Consider the following 20044-nt stretch of genomic DNA (forward strand, 5'->3'; position numbering starts at 1 on the left):
GGAGAAATCTATATTGCCCTCAGACCATATATGGAACATTGAGAGATGTCATTGTGAGAGCTGCATGCAGAGTGCTAAAGGGTTCAAACTTGGGGAATGCATCCAAATCAAGAAGGGCTAAGTGAGATTTTTTTCCTTTTAGTGCAACAGAGTCAAAGTAACTTTGCAATCTGTCAAGAAAAATGGTGGTTTCATTTTAGAAATTTCTGTTTAGGAAAATGGGATAATTTCTGAAGAGCTTTAAAGCTACTGTGGAGTTTAGCATCTTTTAAAGTTCTCTCATTTCTACTTTTGAGACGTGTACAATTGTCATTTTATTCCTTGAGCTTACACAATTTCACATTAGCTTTTAATTCATTATATAGTATTATGGAGTTGTTGTGGGAGACATAGCAGCTAGATTCATTTGAAATTCTAGGACAAATAGGCTTTAAAAAGCAAATGCATCCATTTTGACACTAATTATGTGTCTTTTCCACATGTCGTAGTATCTCATGTCACAAATTGCTCTCATTTTTTTCTCAGTGTAAAATGTGTGAGAGACGACGAGTGCAAAATTATATGCTTTAACCAGGTATAGAACAGGTCTAAAACCTACAAGGGATCCTTGCAGCAAACAAAGCAAAGGTGGCAAATCAAACTCTCTAACATGCGAAAGATAAAGGGACTTTCAGTGTGTATTAATTATTGACAGATTCTAGATGTAGGTGTAAAGTGCATTGCAACATGCACAGAAAGCTGAAATGAATACTACCAGACGAACTTTTCTCTTTCAGGTTCTTTGAGTTTTAATTTCAGGAATGGTATAGCTAGGTTATAAAAAGCTATAGCTGATACTGATGGTTTGACTAACATCTCTAAAAAAAATCTAGGTTTTTCTTAAAAACTGCAACAATTTAAAATAGCTCTTTCTCCTCCCGTCACTTATGAAAACACAAAGGATCTAATGCATTTAAGCGAATTAGAGAAATCTTGTGTTATCGAGCCAGTGTTTGTTGCTAGATAATGGACAAGATTGACATTGCTCTTGTGTACCAAATCCTCTAGTAGTGTCACAGTTTATTTGGTGCCAATTGGTGTTCCTGGTCTTCTCAGCATAGAGCAGTTCTTTTACTGGCTAGAAATAAAAATGGGAGAAATAAGAAATATACAAAAAATAGCTCATTAAAATTAATGCTAAAATTTGTTTTTTCATTTTAAATATACTACATCCACATTATACCTAGGCATATTTAATATGTCAGAAGAGTTTTAAGCTGCAAATTTCTTTTCACCTGTGCTGCAGAATTCAAACCTGGCATGCTTTACACGTAATGTAGTTTGACAGTTCATTTGAAATAAATGTGCCGATAACCCTTAAAAGTGGTAATAAAATACTCTTTGCTCTACTGTACAGATGATTAATACCACTAAAGTAATTAAATTCCATTAGGCTGGGGTTCACGTACCCAAGGAATTGGTGCCAGGATTTAGCAGATTTCTGGTGAGGACAAAAGACTAATGCCTTTTAAAGCCATGTTTCACAAGTAAAATCCCAGGAAAGTCTATATTAACTTAGGACATCTGCTTGTTGTGATTGTTGGAGCTATTGATGCATTGGATCATTAGCAGGGTAGCGTAAACTACTGTTTTCCTGTTGAGAAGGATCTCTCACCAGGAGCTGCTAGCTTTCTGCGGAAGAGAGAGAAGCAAAGCAGGGCAGCCAAGCTGGGTCTTATGCATGGGCTTTGACTTACAGAATTATTGCTAACTGTATAGTCTCTGATGGTAGGAAACAGCATTTTGCCCCCAGCCATTTTTCCCAAGATCAGAGCCAAAGTAACTCTGTCTCCTGCTGTTTTGTAGCTGTAGATTCTTAAAGACTGGCATTATTGTAGTCGATGAACAGTTTGCCCCCTTTCAGATGGCTGCAGTAATGACCCACAGGGGAGGCAGTGGTTAGGCAGTGCTGACAATGTGACCAGGTGCTGCAACATAAGCATTTCATTAAATATTGAAGCAATGGTTTTCAGTTACAGTGGCAAAAAGGAAATTTGGTCTATGTCCAAATATGTGGCTATTTTTTTTCTTTCAACCTCTTCTAATCACATTATTTTTTGCATGACCTTTCTGCTGCTAATTAGCTGCTGTCCCGAAAAGCATTGTGGGTAATATATCTAAGGTAATTCAGCATTCCACTTTACACACTGGTAATCATTCTTAATGTATGAATGATTTATTTACTGACTATATTTTATTTGCAATATTAAAATATGCAAACCATAAAAGCTCTCTTGTTATCACTATATTTCAGATCTACCAAAAATGAAAGGAATTTAGATTTTGGTAGAAAAGGTACATGGCAAGGACTGGTATCATCACTATACAAACCACTATAAATGTGCAGCAAGGGGGTGAGTGCAGAATGTGTTGTTAGCAGGTGCAAAACAGGTCTAAAGACTCAATCCTGTCTTCATATACTTGGACATGCTGCGTTTTGTGTGTCATAAAATCAGCTAGTCAATATGAGCACAAATAGATAATATTACAAGAAACACCAGTGCTTACTATATGTATGTCCATGTATCTCCATGCAGTATCAAGCCCTGCACTTAGATGAGAATCAAGCAGATACTCAACTATAAAAACATAAGCACCATAGCCACCCTTTGAATACAGACATGCATTTGAGAATGTAAATTATCAAAACAATATCAGAGACGAATGCACATTATCCTAGCACTTTATGTTCACACCTCCTGCCAACCCACTTTAAAAAATGCAATATTTTCCCCCTCCCCCATGTCTGTGTATGGAAATATTTGGATCTTTAAAAAAAAATTCAGATCAGACCTTGAGAGCATTCCAGTACTTTAATGTATAGCCACTGCACAATGCAGAATGTAAAACTGAACAGTGGACAGTGCTATACTAACTTAGTAACTAACAGACCGAAATAGGTCAGAACCAAAGACCAAACTTTCTACTGATCAGAAGGCTGCCTTTGGCATCTTTATTTCCTTCTCCATTATTTGTAATTCTTGCCTACTCAAAACACAGATTTCAAATTCTCTATAAATTTATCAGAACTGGAATTTCTAACAAGGGATTGCATAGTTTTCTCTTCAGTATGATATTTGCTACACATGCTTTTCTTCTGTACAAATCACCTCTGTAAATGAGATGCTTCATTTGAAGGTGTTTTTGTAGTTTTTATCTATTGGGATACATTTATCTATTTAAAAAATATTTTCAGAAATGCGCATTGTTACACCGAAAAATAAACAAGTATATAGAATATGTATATGTACACACACTAAAAAGGATAGTCTGATAATGGATTGGGGAGAGATCTGACTAACAAATGATTATTTATCCATTTTCTGCTTGATAAATATCAAGTTAGTCAAGCAATTTTTTACGTAATCTATTTTAAATACTTTACATGTTGTGATAGCATATTCCTTATAAAAAGAAAAGGAGTACTTGTGGCACCTTAGAGACTAACAAATTTATTAGAGCATAAGCTTTCGTGAGCTACAGCTCACTTCATCGGATGCATCCGATGAAGTGAGCTGTAGCTCACGAAAGCTTATGCTCTAATAAATTTGTTAGTCTCTAAGGTGCCACAAGTACTCCTTTTCTTTTTGCGAATACAGACTAACACGGCTGCTACTCTGAAACCTGTCATATTCCTTATAGTAGCAGGGCTAAAGTACTTGTAAGAATCATGGTTCTCTTCCCTCTTGTACTTCCCTGTGAGAAAAGGCTTTCGTTTTACACATTTAATTGTTTAAATCCATCAGTTCTTACTTCATCAAGACTGTTTGAATCCATCCCTTCATATTTCATATACTATTGCTTACCTATGATGCAGAAAATTGGCCATTGTCCTGAGAAAGTTTCATATAAAGAGAACAATTGGTCAAAATTTTAGGATTAAACAAGTAATAAAGAAATACACAGAACAGCGTCTCTTTTTTACCATTGTTCAGAGCAGAAAATCTGGTTTGCATTAAAAATGTTTACAATATAAATATCGGAAAAACAAATTTGTGATATTTCTACAATTAGGTTCATTAAATGATGCCTTCCTGAGACATAATAGGCCTGATTACATGCTTACATAAAAAACTGAAAATGTTTGGAGTGTAACTCCATGGAAATGAATACACTTACACTGGTATGAGATCCGAATCAAGAACAAGGATTTGGGATTTTTAGAGAAAGCAGTGTTTTCAGAGACCATTTTCAAAGATGCAACATGATCAAAGGGGAAGCAGCTACCCAATATGAATGTTTTCCTTTTGGTTTGTTTTGATGTGCTTGTGAAAGTTTGCTGTATTGACTGTTGTGGAGACTAATGTGTCTTCCATCTTATCTATCTCAGGAAAGGTACAGTATAGATAGTAGTAGTGCAATCTTCCACACACTGCCCTAATAATCATTTTCAAATGTCCATCAGTTCTGGATGTCTTGATATATGAGGGCCAAGATATCATAAGCTGAGCACCCAAAAAAGGTATGTGCAGAATTTTGAACTGTGCTTCAACTATGTTCCAGAGAGACCACCTCAGAAGTGTCCCTTTTCATGCCCCTTTCATTTCTTGGCCCTTCTTTTGAGGTTTGCAGCAGGTAGGGGACATCTGTGAGGTCGACATCTGTCAGCTATGAAATACAGTCTATTAGAAAAACAAGCTGTAGTGGCAGGCAAAATTTAGGATCCAGTCCTGCAGTTTTGATGCAAACACTACTTCATGTGCAAACACACATGAGAGTTTTATGTGTGTAAAGCCTACTGAATTTGAATCCTCTGAATTTAGCTCATCATCAAATGAAGTAGTCGGGTAAACCATATAGAACAACTTTATATTATATTTTTATTCTGGTGGTAGTTTTCAATTAGTGTTGCCAAGACAACTGTTCAGTCTTTGGCGTATATCTCATCCAACTTTCCAGTGGATCAGAATAAAATCCAGACTGAAGCTGAATTGGAGTTCAGTTCTCCATCAATAATGTTAGGATCATACGCATTGGTCTGTTTGCCTTTGGTAATTATAACTTATGAACATACTAAGACTAGACCCTGATTCACCATGGCATGACTCCAGTTTTACAGTGGTATAATTCTCTTGAAATCAATGGAATTACTGGTGTAAAGTGAGTAACACGGTGATGAATCAGTCCTTTAAGTTTGAGACCACTTGTGATTTGTTATGTGGCCTTTAGCCCGGCTACGTAATGCAGAGATTCCAATCCTCCATTTATGTCAGGAGTCCTCTCAATATTCCTTTTTATTTGTTATAAAATCTCCTCCATCTCTTGATTGTTGAATAAGAAATATTCCAATTTCTTTTTCTAGAAGGCTGAAAAAAATGTGGGTTATTTCTGAACTAGTCACCATTCTTAGGATGCATTTTATAAAGCTGTTGACAGGTCAGCAGAGGGACATATAATGCAGTGTGTATATAACAGTCATGCTTTTGTGGGATATCGTAACAGTGCAACGATCTTATAACCAAAATAAGTCACGCGGTACACCCCAATAACACAGCTCAGACAGGATCTTTTGCTTTGCCTTTTTTTTTTTGTTAGTTTTACTCTTTTGAGACCTAGAAACTCTGGTTAAGATCAAGAAGGGTAGAGTTTAATCTCCGGACTACTCCATACAATCCTAGCAATCACAAATAGAAAAGGGAAAAAATGACAGGTATTTGTTACCTCTTTGTTTTGGATGTATCAGTCTTCACACACCATTATCAGGTATCTCCACAATAATGGATCAATCATAGCGTCTGTCCACCTGTTCTGAGTTATCCACCCCTTTAATGCATTAATAAATGTGTCTGATTGCTGTGGAAAAGGTTCCAGGAATCTTTGTAGCTGTCTATATCAATCCTGGAGAAGAAGCCAAACTGCAGATGTTTTTATGAGACAAAGAAATTCTCCATTAATAATTGTTTTATATCATATTTTAGGATTTGGGGCACAGAAGCAGATATTAATGGTTCTAAGAACCAAATATTATGGCATTGTGTAGCCCTAAAAGAAAACAGAGGGAAAGGACCAACACTACGGTAAAACACAGAAACCTCATTTTTGTTTTAATGTCTCACCTTGTGTTCGTTCCTTTTTAGCTCTTCTGTAATAAACTTTCAATGTTGATGAGTTATGGATGTGAAGAAACCAGGGGCCTGTTTTTTGTCTCAGGGTGCACGTTTGCCGCTTTGCCATTCTTTTACATTTTCATTCTTCATGCTGATGAGTCAGTGCAGATTTATATTACCATGTTATTATGGATAGTATAGACTGAGTCTCCTTGAAAGTAATGGCATGTGATTGCTTACCCCATTACTTTCAATGGGACTAAGTCTATGTCATCCTTAGGGACTCAATCCCATTGAAAGTAATAGTCTGAGACTGCCCACATCGTTACTGTGCTATAAATTGGATTGAATTTATACTGATCTGCAGAGGCCTGCCACAAAAGTCTCATTTTTAAGACATAAACTTGATAAAAGTTTTGTGTCAGTGTTTGGGAAGTTAAACAGTCGGTTTGAAAAGTGTGTTTGTAATATTAAAAAGACCATTTTTATATTGGTCAAAATCTTTAACATTTGCCCCTTAACTGTTAAAGAAACCCCTAAAGGAGCACTTTTAGTGAAGTTATTTATCTCCCTTAATTCTTCCTTTAATATTTTTTCTAGTTCTTTTTAGAAAAGATGCTTTTGTCACTTTTGCTTGGTACTTTTGCATAGCACTCAAATAGCTACTCGGTGACTCTTCATTTTCTCAAACCTTTGGAATATCTCCTTTTTAATGCACATAAATAATAATGGATTACTTGGAAGGAAATTATTCATTGTTCCTACCTACACACAACACCCTTTAATCCTGTTAGCATAAAGTACATGCCTGGTGAAACCGTTCCATTTATGCAAAAATAAATGTATTTTTGTGTTGCAACCCTTTCTCTGATTCTGATGTTATAGATTTGCTAAGTTTATTTGGAACAAGAGCTTTATTTATTCCTTTATTAATGTTAGGTGCTAATATTGCTTTGGAAACTCACAGTGAATTTATATACTTTTATACTGCCATGAAATGAAATCCATTCCGGAAAGATTAATGTTATGATGATAATGCACTGGGTGAAACAGAAAGAATAAAACTCTGATTTTACTGAAAGCTGTGTTTATTCCTAAAAAAAGGAGAAGTAGATGGATGAAATGAGCATTTTTAGCTTAGAATTCAAAGAGAAGTACATGTGTCTTTTGTGTATAGATACACAAACAGTATCATAGAAGAGACCTGTATATCTCTGAAATACATATTCCATGCACTTCTACCAAATGCATGCTGTAGAATAAAATATACAGTACCTACCTTATTTAATCTGTAATGTGTCATACAATATCATACAAGAAATGCACCTGTCCTTTTAGGTAATCACCATGACACAATTCATTTCAAAACAGATCACAGCCCCACAGCTGTTGCAAGTGATTTAGTAATTGAATCAGCAGTATTTTATACACACTCATATTTATTAAAACCCTTCAGAAGCATTCAAACACATTCCAGTCCTCTGGAATGAATGAAAAAACATGCCTTTAAGGGGTGGTATGTACTTTGTTTTATGCTTATTAGAGAAATTGCTATATGGACAAATGTCATAGCTAGTTATGAGTCACCGTAACAGAAGAAAATAAAATATGCACACAGCCACATACCAAAGGCATATTATATACTTTTTCTCATGTATAATAATAGTTATATTCTCTCATGCAATCTCATATATAATGCGTATGTGCATATTATGTATAGATTGTATGTATGTAAGAATTTGGTATATACACACATCTGTAATTTTGTATCTCTACATATTCCTCTGTATGCTATCTATACATTATTATTACCTTTATTATTTTTCATTTATTACTGCAGTAATGCCCAGCATTCTGGATCAGGATTAGGGCTCCATTGTGTTAGGTATAGTATAAACACACATGAAGCATCAGTTCCTGCTCTGCTCTATTTGCAGTGCAAAAAGACAAGTGACAAACAAATAGTGTGAGAAGAGGGATTCAGTTAGATGTATTCATTTTTATATGTTTGCAGTTTTGTTGCCACCATGTGGGTCCCAGGAAATGAGAGACACATGGTGGGTGAGGTAATATCTTCTATTGGACTAACTTCTGTTGGTGGAAAGGACAAATTTTCAAGCTTCATAGAGCTCTTCTTCAGAATTGGGAAGGCAATCAGACTGTCTAAGATGTTTGGACAGATTGTTAAGTATTAAGGGGTTCACACGTGCTATAGGAGACCACTTAAATATACATGGCATTTAAAATATTAAAATATTAGATGAAGTAATATCCCCAGTTTACCCAATCTGCCCCTAAACATAATCATAATTAATTACCGTAGGTGATTTCTTACAAGTGTTGTGGCAAAGAGGAGGGATTTGAAGGAGAGGATAGAGGTCCTATAGATCAGCTCAGGAGCTGGCATAGAGTCAAAATTGTGGAGGGAGCAGGTGATGCAATAAGAGATGACAACAGATAAGCAAGCAGGGACAGAGTTGTGAAGGGCCATCAAGGAGCGGACAAGAAGCTTGAATTTGATGTGGTTATATAGGGGGAGCCAGTGGAGGGATTCAAAGAAGCAGAATGGGGAGGATGTGTTCAGAATAATGAAGGAATGGGACCTTAGTAGCCGTGTTTTGAAAGGGTTATAGTGGTAAAGTTATAATATTCCATGCTAAATAGAATTCTTAGAGGGATATTAAACCTCATGCTTCAGGCTTTAAGCCAATCTCTAACTATTAAGGACTAGGATGTGACCTTCATGAGGGGCATATTATTTCACACCTGTTTATGGTGAGGTTTCTTACACCCTCCATTGAAGCTTCTGGTGCTGACTACTGTCAGAGACAGGACACTGGAGTATGTAGACCACGAGTCTGATCCGATATGGCAGTTTCTATATTCCTGTGATTGGAGGGGGGCAGTATTGGTCTATCAATGATAACGGCTTTAACAAAATTTCAGCAGTATCAAAAATGGTTATAAAGCAGAATAATACCCTCTTCTTTATGTCATCCCTACCCCAGTGAAACCACCACAGACTCCTCTAGATTCACTGCTTTGATCCATGATTCCTAGCCAGGAGTGTCTCTGTCCTCTCACCTGGCCCTCTTCCTCTACTGCCTTTCTGCAAATCTGTCCCTCAGATTTACACATTTTAGCTCTTTTGGTGATTCATGTTTTTGATCAATTAATTGCTGAGACCCATACCAAAAATTCATAGGAACTTAGATGTTTAGATGTTTAGCTTAGATGTTTAGATGTTTTGCCATTTGGTCTGCAATATTAGAATCTTAATATTAGAATATTAGAATTTCTGAAATCTGGGCTCTAACGTCCAAGGCCAAGATTTTCAGAAATGACAAGTGACTTTGACTACTTCCATTTTTGGGTGCGCAACTTCAAGTAAATTCATTTAAAGAGGTCTGATTTTCTAAAAGTGATTAGGGCCCACCCTCTAAAAATCAGGCTCCTTATTGGTGTCTCAAGTTGAGCACCTACAGACTGGGACATCCCAAATCACAAGTCACTTTGAAAAATCTTGACCAAGAGCTGCATGCATTAATCTATCATGCTGAAGACATTTATCCTACTAGAGGCCATGTTTTCAACCCAAATGAAAATTACTGTGATTTACTCTGTGAAGTAAAAATTCCAGTGTGTGTATCATTATTATATATTTATGTATTTTTGCCCTAAATATGCTGCAGCTTCACTTACTCTCTAGACTGTCCTGTTTAAACTCATAGGGACAAATGATTCTTTCAACCAACAGACAAAACTACATCTGTGATAGCAGTAATCGCTGGATATACATGGTTCTTTGGGGCCAGATTCTGAGAGTCTTATTCATGTTCTGTAGCACCTTACTCCAAACACAGTCCTATTGAAATCAGTAGCCCAATGTGAATAAGAATTTGAAATCATAACCCTTTGTTTTCATTCAGAATATTTTTGGGTACAAGCCCATTGCTCCTAAGACTGATTAAAACATATTAATAGCTTTTAGTGTTGTGCTTATGTTTATTTTTTCCCAGTTTGATATCTGAGCATGTAAGCATTCCTTTGGCCAGCAGCTAGTTAATTCCTCTGCTCCTTTTCTCTTTCGTGGCACATGACCCTGTCTCAACTAATCCCTAGAGAGGAAGGGTGGCCCACTGGATGCCTGCCTGGGACTGGGGAATCCCAGGTTCAGTTCTCTGCTCTGCCACAGACTTCCTTTGTGACCTTGGCCAAGTCACGTAGCCTTTATGTGCCTCAGTTCCTCATCTGAAAAATGCAGATAATAACACAGATCCTGCCTCACAGGGGTATTGTTGGATGTTCACATGCTATGGTAATGGGGTCCATATAGGAAGCTAAAATAGATAACCACTCATTAGTTTTTGGTCCCCAATAAATAGGCTAGCATGGACAGCAAGGAGTATTAAACTGCTCTTGCTGTCTTGGCCATTTGTATTGTGTCTGGGGAGATGCCCCCTAAATGCCAAATCAGAACTTTCCTTAAGTACATGGTGTTTGGATCTAAGATTTTGATTCTGACTCATCTCTTGTTCAGCTCTGGGGTTGAATAGTAACTCACAGTAGAAATAACATTTCAGGCTGCAGCCTAAGGCGAAAATCCATTAAGCAGCACCCAGCCTGAGTTCCTGGGCTGAGCACTGGGGTGATTGTACAGTGGGAAGGAATTCTTCCCCATTCAAACTGCAAAGCTTATCTGCAGTTGCCAATACCACACTGAATCTACAATAGACCCTGCAGCCTGTTCAGTGATGGGAAGCTTAGCAACAGATTTCTCCCCGGTAATAACAGATCATTTGTATCATCGTGGCTGATGTCTTTCATACTATGGCTAATGGGTGCCTGGCTTATATTTTTAATTCCTGTATCTCTTAGGGGGCTACCAGACCATTCGAAGATAGGCATATTTCATGCTGTACTTCAGAATCCCCAATCTGACTGTGGTCCCCTATGATTCACTCTAGCATCCATGCCTTTGAGCTAAAACTGTCCCCTTCCTTAATTTTTATCTTGGGACAAAATTATAGTATCATGATATTGTAGTATTCCATTGTGCTGTTTGCTTATTACTGTGAAGTTATAGTGTGTCATCATGTGACTTTGGGATGTAACATCATGTCATGACAATGTAACATGAATACAAGCCAATACCTCTTGGAAAATAATAATCTGAAACATAGCTATGTAATTGGATGGAGAACCCTGAAAGCAGCGACAGGTAAAATGGGAAGCAGATTAGAAGTGGGTTTGAAAAAAAGCCATGCAATTTTGAGCTACTTAGATATGCCATTACTTTATGGAGCAGAGTGGTAGTAGGGTTTTTTTTATATATTTCAAGATGTGACTGCCACTTGAGTTCTGTGTTTAGTTTGGGACGTTTCATTGCTAGAAAGATACAGAATTCACAAATTGTAGGAAGTTCAGAGCAGAGCAACACAAATGGTTAGGTAGCTGGAGGGATTGAACTAAGAGAAAAGATAATGGCCCTGATTTTCATTTACACTAATGGCACTTTACAGCATTCTAGCAATGTAAAGAAGATGTAATTGTAATTTGTGCTGCCATACTGCCATAGCATAGTATAGTGGCCTTAGGATAACTGAGAAGTGGGCCCAAAAAGTGCTAAACATTTATAGCTTGGGTAAGTGATGTGAACACTGGGAGATGGATGAAATCTACAAATATTTGTAGACTGTGAACTCCACAGGCCTTATTTTACTCCTCAGAACAAGTGTATCTAAATTAACTTGCATGGAAGTTTGTTCCAATCCTGCAGTGGGAGAGGTGGAAGGAGAAGAATTACTTAATATAAAAGAAAGGGTGTAACTGGAAGTAATGGGATAACACTGAGAAAGGGGAACAATATGTTGAACTCCCTGAAGGTAATGTCTAATATCCTGTGCAATAATTTCCTAAAGGCAGCAGCAGAAGCCCCATACCTGTTACATTTAAAACTACACTGAAGAAAACATCGGTAAGTGAACAATCCTTCGGGAACAATCCTGCACTGGCAGGTTGATGGACCATAGTGCTACACTGACTCAGGCTTCTCCTGAAGCTTGACCCTTTTTCTCCAGTTCCATTCATCATACTACAAGGGGCACACAGACCCCTGAAGGATGTGTGACTAGATGGACCATGGGGCAACTCTAGGGTTGATTGAAAATTTTCATTTGAAACTGTTTCTTGATGGAAATTGGATTTTCGACTCAATGACATTTTTCACAAAAAAGTGGCTTCTTTCCACAGAATGTTTTGGTATTTCATCCTAAGAGTTTTATGCTGAAACCAGAAAAATCTCCATGATGCACCATGGCAAGAGACACCTATGACACACTTTCTTCCCTCACCAAATGAGGAGAAAATGGCGCATCATAGAAGATGTAGTGTGGCCAGAGAACCTGGCCCATAGATGAGAATGGGAGCATAAGGCACCCAAACTACAACTTCCATGAGGTATTGCAGCACCCTTTTAAATCTAAATATTTTGGATTTCAGCCAGACTATTTGGGTTTCTTGATATTTCACTGAAAAGTCAAGATTTCCTGCAGAACATTTTGATGAAAATGAAAACATGATTTTGTTGACATTTTTAGTGGGGGGAAAAAGTATTTTCTGTCCACTTTACCCAACCAACTTTGGGAATCTGCAGGTGCTCTACATGCAGAACTGTTAAGAAGGGGGTTGTGAGAAGTGGATGGAGAGAACTCATGGATACGATCTCTGCATCACCCTGATAGCCCTATGCAGATCCTGGATCATGTCCGCTACTCTGCTGGGAACATGGAGATCTCTCCATTTCTAAGGTGTCATTAACCTTTTTCTGCAGCCATGGGAAAAGACAGAGGAGGAGGTCCCTAACCTTATGTGAAGTAAAATATAACTATATGTTGGCAGGGGTAGAGGGTGGGTTGGATTGATCTTCTGGGGCAGAGAGATGTCTCCCTTCCAGGCACCATGAAAGTTGTCCTTCAGCAGTATTGGCCTGACACTGCACTCCTGGATGACAGTTGTCAGATGGGATATTCTAATGGGAGATGTGTGCTTATGCAGTCATGTGAGCTGTTAATCATCCTTACATTATCGCCAAATGCCAGGGGGGTTGAGTCATAGATGAGATCTGACGGAGTGGATTGGCAGCAAGATAGGCATTATGTGATTACCCTTGAATGGTGTTCTTTCCTTGTATTCTCAGTAGGACTTCACATGTGTGGAATCCAGATGGGATGCACACCTCCAGTAGGTCCCATGCCATTCATAGACTTTAAGGCCATAAGGGACAATTGTAATCATCTAGTCTGACCTTTTGTATTACACAAGTCATAGAATTTCACCATGCAATTCCTGTGGAGGAGAGAGTTATTCTTCCTTGGTATACAAATGAAAACTATCAAGCTCATTAACTTGTGGAAGTTGTGGTGGAACTAGAACATATCTTTTAGAAAACCATCTAATTAAAGACTTCAAGTGATGACGAATTTACCATTTCCTCTGGTAATCTATTCCAATTTACCTTCACAGTAATAAAGTGTCATAATCATAGAAAATTAGGGTTGGAAGGGACCTCAGGAGGTCATCTAATTCAACCCCTTGCTTAAAGCAGGACCAATCCCCAACTAAATCATCCCAGCCAGGGCTTTGTCAAGCCAGGCCTCAAAAACATCTAAGGAAGGAGATTCCACCACCTCCGTAGGTAACACATTCCAGTGTTTTACCACCCTCCTAGTGAAAAAGTTTTTCCTAATATCCAACCTAAACCTCCCCCACTGCAACTTGAAACCATTACTCCTCATTCTGTCATCTGCTACCACTGAGAACAGTCTAGATCCATCCTCTTTGGAACCCCCTTTCAGGTACTTGAAAGCAGCTATCAAATCCCCCCTCATTCTTCTTTTCCACAGACTAAACAATCCCAGTTCCCTCAGCCTCTCCTCATAAGTCATGTGTTCCAGTCCCCTAATCATTTTTCAGAGTAGCAGCCGTGTTAGTGTGTATTCGCAAAAAGAAAAGGAGTACTTGTGGAACCTTAGAGACTAACAAATTTATTTGAGCATAAGCTTTCGAGCTACAGCTCACTTCATCGGATGCATTCAGTGGAAAATACAGTGGGGAGATTTATATATACATACAGAGAACATGAAACAATGGGTTTTATCATACATAGTGTAAGGAGAGTGAGCACTTAAGATGAGCTGTTACCAGCGGGGGGAGAGGGGGAAGGGAGGAAGAAAACCTTTAGTGGTGATAATCAAGGTGGGCCATTTCCAGCAGTTGACAAGAACGTCTGAGGAACAGTGGGGGGTGGGTGGGGAAATAAGATGGGGAAATACTTTTGCTTTGTGTAATGACCCATCCACTCCCAGTCTCTATTCAAGCCTAAGTTAATTGTATCCAGTTTGCAAATTAATTCCAATTCAGCAGTCTCTCGCTGGAGTCTGTTTTTGAAGTTTTTTTTGTTGAAGAATAGCCACTCTTAGGTCTGTAATCGAGTGACCAGAGAGATTGAAGTGTTCTCCGACTGGTTTTTGAATGTTATAATTCTTGACATCTGATTTGTGTCCATTTATTCTTTTACGTAGAGACTGTCCAGTTTGACCAATGTACATGGCAATGGGGCATTGCTGGCACATGATGGCATATATCACATTGGTAGATGCGCAGGTGAACGAGCCTCTGATAGTATGGCTGATGTGATTAGGCCCTATGATGGTGTCTCCTGAATAGATACGTGGACAGAGTTGGCAACGGGCTAAGAGTGGCTATTCTTCAACAAATTAACTTCAAGAACAGACTCCAACGAGAGACTACTAAATTGGAATTAATTTGCAAACTGGATACAATTAATTTAGGCTTGAATAGAGACTGGGAGTGGATGGGTCATTACACAAAGTAAAACTATTTCCCCATGTTATTTCCCCCCCCCCCAACCCCCACTGTTCCTCAGACGTTCTTGTCAACTGCTGGAAATGGCCCACCTTGATTATCACCACTAAAGGTTTTCTTCCTCCCTTCCCCCTTCCCCCCACCTGCTGGTAATAACTCATCTTAAGTGATCACTCTCCTTACAATGTGTATGATAAAACCCATTGTTTCATGTTCTCCGTGTATGTATATAAATCTCCCCAATGTATTTTCCACTGAATGCATCCGATGAAGTGAGCTGTACCTCACGAAAGCTTATGCTCAAATAAATTTGTTAGTTTCTAAAGTGCCACAAGTACTCATTTTCTTTTTGCTAATCATTTTTGTTGCCCTCTGCTGGATGTTTTCCAATTTTTCCACATCCTTCTTGTAGTGTGGGGCCCAAAACTGGACACAGTACTCCAGATGAGGCCTCACCAATGTCGAATAGAAGGGAACAATCACGTCCTTCGATCTGCTGGCAATGCCCCTACTTATACATCCCAAAATGCCATTGGCCTTCTTGGCAACAACGGCACACTGTTGACTCATATCCAGTTCCTTGTCCACTGTAACCCCTAGGTCCTTTTCTGCAGAACTGCTGCATAGTCATTCGGTCCCTAGTCTGTAGCGGTGTATGGGATTCTTCCGTCCTAAGTGCAGGACTCTGCACTTGTCCTTGTTGAATCTCATCAGATTTCTTTTGGCCCAATCCTCTAATTTGTCTAGGGCCTCTGTATCCTATCCCTACCCTACAGCATATCTACCTCTCCTCCCAGTTTAGTGTCATCTGCAAACTTGCTGAGGGTGCAATCCACACCATCCTCCAGATCATTAATGAAGATATTGAACAAAACCAGCCCGAGGACCGACCCTTGGGGCACTCCACTTGATACCGGCTGCCAACTAGACATGGAGCCATTGTTCACTACCCGTTGAGCCCGACAATCTAGCCAGCTTTCTATCCGCCTTATAGTTCATTCATCCAGCACCATACTTCTTTAACTTGCTGGCAAGAATACAGTGGGAGACCGTGTCAAAAGCTTTGCTAAAGTCAAGGAACAACATGTCCACTGCTTTCCCCTCATCCACAGAGCCAGTTATCTCGTCATAGAAGGCAATTAGATTAGTCAGGCATGACTTGCCCTTGGTGAATCCATGCTGACTGTTCCTGATCACTTTCCTGTCCTCTAAGTGCTTCAGAATTGATTCCTTGAGGACCTGCTCCATGATTTTTCCAGCGACTGAGGTGAGGCTGACTGGCCTGTAGTTCCCATGATCCTCCTTCTCCCCTTTTTTAAAGATGGGCACTACATTAGCCTTTTTCCAGTCGTCCGGGACCTCCCCTGATCGCCATGAGTTTTCAAAGATAATGGCTAATGGCTCTGCAATCACATCTGCCAACTCCTTTAGCACTCTCGGATGCAGCACATCCGGCCCCATGGACTTGTGCTTGTCCAGCTTTTCTAAATAGTCCCGTACCACTTCTTTCTTCACAGAGGGCTGGTCACCTCCTCCCCATGCTGTGCTGCCCAGTGCATCTTATTTCTAATTTGAATTTTTGCAACTATAACTTCCAGCCATTCGATTTGGTCCTACTGTAAACCTAAATTTCACTTGTCTAAGCCAGTATTTTGGTTGTTCTCATGTCAGGATGGTAGCATTCTCTTCTAGTCAGTCAACGAACTTATCCTTGGCCTGATCCCATTATTGACCTTCTAGTGTTTCCTTCAGAGATCGAATCCTTGACCCTGTTATTGCCTTCTGGAAACCTCATTATTGGGTTGTGTCTAGCTGAGGGAATAACTTTCAATAAATAATTTATTCAGTGAATGTATCCTCGTTCAGATAGGATTTCCCTGTTCAGAATGTGATTTCCTCAAATGTGTTTCTTGTTTACATGTATTTGACTAATATTCTTTTAATCTCTCTTCCATCCCCACCCCCATGGTTTGACTGGGAATATTTTAAAATCAAGCTTGTTTTCGTATAATTTGTTGGATAAGTCACATTGTATTATTTCTGTTCCTTGATTGTATGAGACCACATGCATTCCTGGCATGAGTACATACACAAGTGAATTTATGATTCCACAAATACTTATGTATGTGGCAAGTAACTTTTACCATTTAAATACAATCAATCAAATGTTTGTGGAAAGTGAGCCCCAAAAGGTGTGAACATAGCAAAACAAATTCATGTAAAGAGTTGAACAAATATTCACAGGAATTGAATTATGCTCTAATTGTGAGTCAGTGAATTGCAATAGAGTACAGCTAACTATAGTTAATTTATATACCCAGTCCTATGAGTGAACATGCCTAAAAAGTTATTTTTTAAAATTAACTTCAGAAGAATTATTTGATCTAAATTTATCTGATGACATGGATGTACCCCAGAACCACAATTTGAATGATATTGCAATTGTCCATATCAGATGAATACTGTAGAAATTCGCAAAAAGAAAAGGAGTACTGGTGGCACCTTAGAGACTAACAAATTTATTAGAGCATAAGCTTTCGTGAGCTACAGCTCACTTCATCGGATGCATTCCTCACGAAAGCTTATGCTCTAATAAATTTGTTAGTCTCTAAGGTGCCACCAGTACTCCTTTTCTTTTTGCGAATACAGACTAACACGGCTGCTACTCCGAAAACTGTAGAAATTGTTATATATGGCTGCAATTTAAAAAAGCACGCAAGGGAAATGCTTAATGTTAAGCATAATCTTAAATCCTATTGGAGTCAATGGTACGTAAGCACATGCTTAAAAGTTAAGTGCTTTCCTGAATCAAAGTCTGCAGTGGAATCACTTCCTAAAAGGACAGTAAAAACTAATAATCTAGCATTTATATAGCAAAATCATATAACAAACAAACAGCAATACACAGCATTCACTTCACATCTTAAGATTTTCAATTTTAACAGTGAATTTATCATATACTTCATAACTCAGTAATGCATAATTGGTGTTTAAATAATATATTGAGGTGTCAGATGTCATAAACACATATGAAACGGATGTAGTAAAATGAAGCAAATTTTGAGATGGGGTTTCAATTGCAATGCTTTTTTGTTGTTTTTGTTGCTGATTTTTATATATGATCCATGGAAATTTTAAATTAAGGCAGGTGTCACTTTTAATTTATTGTTAGGTGGAAAGTACACTTCTTTTGTGTCAGAGGATTTATTCAACTTAACTCTGTAATTGCTAGCAATATACAAGTTCATTATATTACAATTTAGTGCATTTAGCACCACCTGTTATGGAGTTAATGGCAGAGCCAATAGAAAATGATATATAGCACATAATATATTTAACATGGACATGATAATAACATTAAAAACATACCTTCTTTGAATCCACATATATGTAAATTTTTAAAGTATTGTGCAGCTATTTATCAGTACAATATTTTAAAGGATAGCTGAGTTGCCTTACAAACCGTGTTATTTGACAAAATGTGAAACCTTACATCCAAAATACCCTCAATAACCATGTGACATAATTATTTTAGTGTATTACAGAATAATTATCTTATAATATAACATAGTTCTGGCTATATCTATCCATATGCAGTAGTTATAGTTATATCACAATAGTAATTCTTTTAATTTTTGACCAGGACTTGTGAGTGATGTGTGGAAAATTGTTGAATGTGCTTCTTGGTGTATTAAAGTGTGATCTGTGAATCATTATTACTTTTTTGTGTGAGATACAAATAAGTAGCCAAACTCTTCTAATACACCTAAAGGGGGTACAACTCTGATAGGGGAAAAGTCAGATAAGAAAAGAAACTTCTATTAACTTTCACAAATGTTCAGTGAGGAAAAATGGAAGTAAAGAACTGTTCTCTTACCCATAGAGGGAGCCTCATTGAGGTGGATGAGAGAGACACTTTTCAGGATCGAACCCCAAGTACGTACAAGTTATTGTAATACAAATTGTGCTGATCTGTCTTCATGTTTACACTGTCTATAAAGAGTAGTTGTCATGGCAACACAGCATCATTTTGAATATATTTCAATATGAGGACTAGCGATTAAGAATTCTGTTTCTAAAACACTTGTATATCCAGTTGTATACTTCTGACATAAGCAAATTACTCTTGAGGTACATGAGAAGTCTCTATTTTTCTAGTATTCATAGAATGCATGTTCTGTTTTTCATATGGATTAAATTCAAAATAGTTCCCCCAAAATGAATAACTTTTTTCTGAGGTGAACAAGATTAAAAAAAAATGAGAGAGAAGGTATTCTTATTTTAACAAGTATTAACATAAGTATAAATTTATTTGTTTTAACAAAGGTAAACTCAGCTGTTTTTGAAAATATGCCATATACAAAGCAGTTGTGCTAGTGGCAGATGTCCTCTTCAATGCTGATCCATCTTGCCTTCTAATCTTCACATTTATTTACACTGTTCTATGATCTCTGGGGCCCTGATTCAGGAAAAAAATTAAACATATGCTTAAGTTCATCCTTATTAAGGAGAGCATTTATGTGTGTTATGTTTAGGTATGGGCTTAGGTTCCATTCAGCGACCCCAGTGGGACCTACGCACATATCTGAAGTGCCATCCTGAAGCAGGGTTTGAGTACCTTACAGAAAACAAAGGCCTGGTCTACAGTACACGGTTATTTCGGAATTAGCCAAGTTAATTCGAAATAAAACTGATTCCATCCACACAACCAAACCGTTTTTTTCAATTTAAAGGGCTCTTTAATCTGATTTCTGTACTCCACCTCGGCAAGTTGAGTAGCGCTAAAATTGAGATTGCAGTTCCGGGTTACAGGTACTGTGGACGCAATTCAACGTTATTGACCTCCAGGAGCTATCCCAGAATGCTCCTTTGTGACTACTCTGGACAACACTCTCAACTCCGATTCACTAGCCAGGTAGGCAGTAAAAGCCCCGGGAACTTTTGAATTTCATTTCCTGTTTGGTCATGTCAAGGTTCCTTCCCCACTCTGAACTCTAGGGTACAGATGTGGGGACCTGCATGAAAGACCCCCTAAGCTTATTCTTATCAGCTTAGGTTAAAAACTTCCCCAA

The 20044-nt window shown here is 38.1% G+C and overlaps 1 long non-coding RNA gene across 1 annotated transcript in view; it reads left to right on the forward strand.

Moving 5' to 3' along the window:
- LOC119853567 overlaps nt 1-20044 on the forward strand; it is a 569205-nt gene that overhangs the window by 85279 nt on the left and 463882 nt on the right. The gene's annotated exons all lie outside the window — the stretch shown is intronic.

This window comes from Dermochelys coriacea, chromosome 3, assembly GCF_009764565.3.
Source record: "Dermochelys coriacea isolate rDerCor1 chromosome 3, rDerCor1.pri.v4, whole genome shotgun sequence".
NCBI lineage: Eukaryota > Metazoa > Chordata > Testudines > Dermochelyidae > Dermochelys > Dermochelys coriacea.